This window comes from Amphiura filiformis, chromosome 5, assembly GCF_039555335.1.
Source record: "Amphiura filiformis chromosome 5, Afil_fr2py, whole genome shotgun sequence".
In the NCBI taxonomy this organism is placed as follows: Eukaryota; Metazoa; Echinodermata; class Ophiuroidea; order Amphilepidida; family Amphiuridae; genus Amphiura; species Amphiura filiformis.
The window spans coordinates 57,707,893-57,713,892 of NC_092632.1; positions in this window are offsets into that span (position 1 = coordinate 57,707,893).

A 6,000-nucleotide genomic window follows, 5' to 3' on the forward strand; every position below is an offset into this window, starting at 1 on the left:
ACGCCTTCAATAATAAGGTTCATCAGCATTCTACTCGTTTCCAACGAATTTACGTCAGTCATAATTGAGGCTTATTATAAGTTGTCCATTATCCATCTGTCAACAAAATAATTGGTCGTTGGGAATTTGTGGTGTTTTTTATTTTGTTTTGTTTTGTTTGTTTTTTGTGTGTTTTTTTGGTTTTGGTTTTTCACAAATCTTAGGGATCATTCATAATAGTGTAGAGGCCTTGCAGCCAAAAGTGCTCTATTTAACGGTTTCGTTGGACAGATGTTTCAAATGGACAAATCATTTCTCAAAATATTTAGAAGAGTCTAGAGAATCTTTCCTGCCATTGTTTCTTCTAAACATTTTGATATATGATTTATCCATTTGAAACACCTGTCCAACGACGTAAAAATTTCCTGGGGCTTGTCCTTTTACTATAGGCTAATGAAAGCAGTTTTTTAAATATTATCGGCCCTTATTTTTACTGCTGAATCGGGGTAAACTAGTTAGACCGAAATGAATAAAATAGATAGTAACAGGTTTTTAAATATTATCGGCCACCAATTAAACTTTCTTGGCTTTTCATCAATATACGTATGTTTAGGGATGCAGATGTCAATAAAAAATATTCCAACGACATTTGCTACTAAATATCACTTTATTTTCATTAGTTATTTTTATCATGATTTTAACTCTTTCATACCGACTTTTCTTGAAAAAGAAGTGAAAATACAACATAAGGTTTAAAAAATTGTGTTTTTTTGTGTGGTTTTTTTGGGTGTTTTTTTTTACCGTAAAGTCATGAAATTTTCAGACAAATTTGGAAGAAAAGTTACTTGATTCGATACTCGAATTGTGGTTATAAAACAATTGATATTTGTACTTCACTTGTGTAAATCAACCACAATTTTATGCAGTGTACTTTTGAACACTCGAAAATGACATCTTAATTCAAAATTTAGTTTTAAAAAATCTTAAAAATAAAAAATCTTAAAAAGGCATTCGTTTTTTTAACTGCCATATGGGCTTTGAGACAAAACAATTTTTCTAGCCTTATGCTTAAACATCTATGTAAGAATAGGCCTACTCTTTTAATAATGATTAATTTGATTCACATTTGGTCACTGTATAACTTATGTTAGATGAGTGTTTTTAAAGATTGGAATCGTATAGCAGCGGCACATTAGACCAGCATTCTGCTGAATCGGGGTCATAATCTCCATGATAGTTAGACCGAAATGAATAAAATAGATAAGTAAATAAAATACCTGAACATCACAGGTATCTTTAGTAATATTAAAGGAGGATTTCGTGATCCTAGCATCCTCTTTTTATAACATTTTTCAGTAGATATCCACGAAAAAAGCTTATTTCCAAAATTTCAGTTGATTCCGATTTTGCGTTTGCGAGTTATGCATGATTATGTGTATTACACTGCTCCGTAGACAATGTGTTGTAATTTTGTTCTGGTGCACCAGAACGAAATTCAAATTTGGCGATATTTTCGCTAAACGAATTAATCTGCAAGAAATATTTGGTACATAAACATTATGTAGCCAGAGGTATCCAGTGGTGTAAAAATCTCAACTTTTTTGGGAAAAGTGGGGGATGAGGCTGTGGATCACGAAATGCCCCTTTAAGACACCAAACGTTGTCAAATAATGTTCACTCTGCTACACTGCTCGCTCCAGTAAAAATCAGGTCATTTATACGGGATCTCAATGACCTTGACGTTGGAGTCATGACAAAACTTCGTTTCGCAAGATGAATTTGTGTACGTCATGAGCACACACAAAAGAATACACCAAGCTTGACGTTTGAAACAGAAAGTTAATTCAAATTCAATCTAATTCAATCAGTAATTTTCATCAACATGTCGCATGTTTTTTACCCAAACCAAATTAGATTTCCAATAATTGGTCTTTTAACTAGATTAATACATAAAAGGCAATTATGTAGTCAATGGGGAAATGTGGAAACTATTACTAATGTTCTTAAATTGACGTAGTATTTTCGTTCATAATTTACAGCTCAATATGGATTTTTGTGTTCACTTCGACTTCTAGAGACTTAAGGGAAGGGGTATGAACGTTTGGACAGTATTTATTGTGGGACATTAGAGCACATCAGACATATCGAATTGCATTCTGAATACGAAGAATGTCCTTCTGATATCAAATAATTTTGGTTTTTTGAAATTCGCAATGTAATACACATTTTATGGCAAATCATTCAAAATTGATATTTTTGATATTTAACAGTACTCGAAGTAAACTTTATAAATCTGATGAGTTATACTTAAAGTGTATGTAGGTGGGATAAAAAGCCGACGATCAATTGAAAATTTTGACCTTTCGTATTGAAGATATGGATTTTTTTCCCCAAAACACCAAAAATAATTAGGTCTTTTTGGGAAAAAAAATCTATATCTTCAATATGAAAGGTCAAAATTTTCAATTGATCGTCGGCTTTTCCTCCCAGCTACACACACTTTAAGAATATACCATTAAATTTATAAAATTTACTTCGAGCACTGTTATTTATCAAAAATGTGAAAAATATCAACTTTTTATAATTTGTCATAAAATTTGTATTATAGGCCTACCGTGAATTTCAAAAAATGAAAATTATTTGAAATCAGAAAGACATTCTTCGTATTCAGAATGCAATTCGATACGTCTGATGTGCTCTCATGTCCCACAAAAAAATACTGTCGAAACGCTCAAAACGCTCATTCCAGATCCCTTAATGACAGAGTGGTTTTGAATACATAATCCTCTATAATCCTCCAGACGTTGAAGTCTCTGCTTTGAACTGCAACTCTCTGTTATCTTCTAACACAAGTGAGGTACAAGGGTCTGTGAGTATGTTATGAGAGTTGACTTGTGATCCCATATTTTCATGGCATTTCTCTATGATCACATAAACAATGTACCTTTGTCTTTCAAACAATACATGTAAAAATGATATCACACACTTAATTATGAAACAGCATTAGCATAAAATCAATGGTGTACAGTCACTGACTGAAAATGAGGCAATAGGGGAAATAAGATGCTGAACTGAGGTATTGTTGTATATTTTAGATTTTCTCGGGAATTAAAGTATGGCGAGTGTTGCCTTTTGGAACATCGAACAGTCGTAGAACACAAACTTTCAGCTTATAAAACCAGCTGTGTTGAGCTGGTAATGTTTAAGTTTATTTCTAATGTGTGGTCAAATATGTGTTATTTTGGACAAAAACAAGGTTTTTCTTTCTATAAAAATGTTGATATTGACAAAAATAGCAAACGTGGAATTTTTTTGCCAGTTCTGTTGACTAACCATCAAATATTAAAATGGGAGTCTCCCTAGAAAATATTTGAAATATAGATTAAAATATAGGGCCTAACTGTTATTCGACTATTGTTACATATAAATGTAAGGTAGAAAACAGAACTTGGACCATGCCACTTTAACTTGTCAAATGTCAAACGCTGATTATAAGGTATGCCTTGAGGATTCCTTTTTCTACATGATTGGCATTTGTTTACTTCGTCTTTCTTTTTCTTCATCCACCCAATGTCACATTTTAATTGAATTTCTATGTAATTTACGTTTTTGGTTTGTTTTCATTGTAATTTTTATGTCATAGCACCTGAGCATCTTCTAAGGTGGTACCGGTGTTCATTATTATTTCATATGAACTATACATTTCTGAATCCTTGTGAGCAGTTAAATAATTTGGAATTGGATATAACAAACTTTGAACATTTTTGAATTTTAAACTTTGACCTTGAAATTCTGAGATTGCTCATGGGTATGACTGGGTACCCGTCAACTCATTGAGCACACCGTCACACATATTTTATAATTTGAACTAAGGAAAAATATGCTAGCCATCATGGTCATACCAAACTTAATGCTGAAGGCGATATTTGGGTTTTTTTCTACGATTTTTTTTTTCGAATACTGAACATTGTCAATAAATGGCGGTAACAGATAACCCCACAAATATTGTGTTGATGCGTTTAATATTTTTCTTATAATATGCCGTGTCTTCGATACTTCATTTTGCCTTCCCGTGGCGTAAAAGATGAAGGAAATGACTTCATGAAACAGTGGATTAATATTAAGACGATACGACCAAAAACATTTTTCGCTCTCTCTGAGTCAGATGGCGCAGGATTGCGCTGCTGTGGTCTTCACAAGAGTACGCCATCTACTTCTATCAAAGGCCAAACGTGTGCACCATACATTCCGTGTGATGAAACGTTCTTCACATCATTTGTCCAAGATGTTGATGGACGTCCCCTTCCACGATGGCCTTCCACAGCTCCCTGAAGAATCTGCTTCTCAACTCCACCATCCTTTCTTACAATGTGGCCAAAGTAGCGCAATTTCCTCTCAATGATGGACTTTCTGATGTTTTAGTCTGTGCCAATCTTATTCAGGACCCAGATATTTGTCTTCTTGTCTTTCCAAGATACTCACAACAGCCTCCTATAGCACCACATCTCAAATGCATCTATCTTCTTCCTGTGATTCTTTGTCATTGCCCAGGATTCACACCCGTATGTAGCAATTGAGAAGACTGTTGCACGGAGTAACCGTACCTTGAGGTTGATTGATAAACCACGACTCTTCAAGATCTTTGACAGGTTTTAGGTCAGGCTATATCCTAAATGTTTGAAAATCTGTGTCTCAGACTTGTGTTTGAAAAAAATAAAAATATTAAAATAAACATACGGTATAATTGCTCCAAAAACGAAAAGTGCGGCCTACAGAAAATAATCTTTTTTGTCCTATTATGCATTATTTTCAGTAGCCAACGGCTAGCAGTAGAGTTGACATGCGCACCCGAGTTTTGTCATACGTAAGTCCTTTTTATAAGAGAGTAGTCATTATACGTGAGCACATCAGAATGCAAACCCAACCTACACGGAGATGTCGCCTTTACAAGCCTGCATTGTCTCTCTTTTAACTTTTGTAATAGTTGTCGGTATTCCCGGCAATATTCTCATTATTGTAATCTATGCACGTAAGAGAAACAAAACCAGTGCTCGTATATTGATTCTAGCACTCGCTTTGACTGATTTGTTTGTTTGTTTGGTATTACCAACTATTATTTATTCTGTTCTAAACGAAGCAGTAAATGAAGGCAAATTCGTGTGTTTTCTCAAACATTACAGCTCTGCATTTGGTTTCAATCTGTCTTTTGTATTAAGTGGAGTAATCGCTCTAGATCGATTCTTGACAGTGAGTCGACATGAACAGAGGTTAAACGTCAACAATGTTAAAATCGCAGTCTTTCTTTGTTTAGTTGTAAGCGTCTTACTAACAGTACCACAATTTGTAATTGTGGGTATGCTCAAAATACAACTACCTGATTATTCTTTCAACATTTGCAACGATAAACCGTCCGGTATATTAGAGAAAACTATTACATTACTCAAATACTTACTCATGAGCTGTATTTGTTTTGCCGTCTTTATTCTCTACTACAAACTTAACCGTATCATTAGAGATCGTCGCAGGATTGGTGCACAAAATGTAAACCCGAATCTTAACGGACCAGGAGACACAGATAAGATAACGGTAACTACATTGATCTTCTACATTTCCAAGACTATTCTACCGAATGAATTACGACACAATGGATCGTCTCGAGAACACAGAGGCTACATTCGAAATCGAACCGGGATCGAACCACGCGCATGCTGATCGTTGTCACATCTGTTATGTTTATATCTTGGATTCCACCTGCAGTCATTGGTATTGTCGCCACGATCAAGTGGGGAAGTCCTCAAGAACGATTGTTCTATATAAGTGAACGCGAGAAATGGGCAACGGTTTTATTCCAAATGTTCTTTTCTATCAACCATGCGGCAAATGCTATTATGTATGGTGCCGTCAACAAACATTTTAGACGGGACACATGGACTGTATTAAGAAAACTAGCCATTTGTATTCGGTGTAAGAAAATATGAACAAATGAGATGAGACTCAGATCAGATGAGACTAGACTTTGAG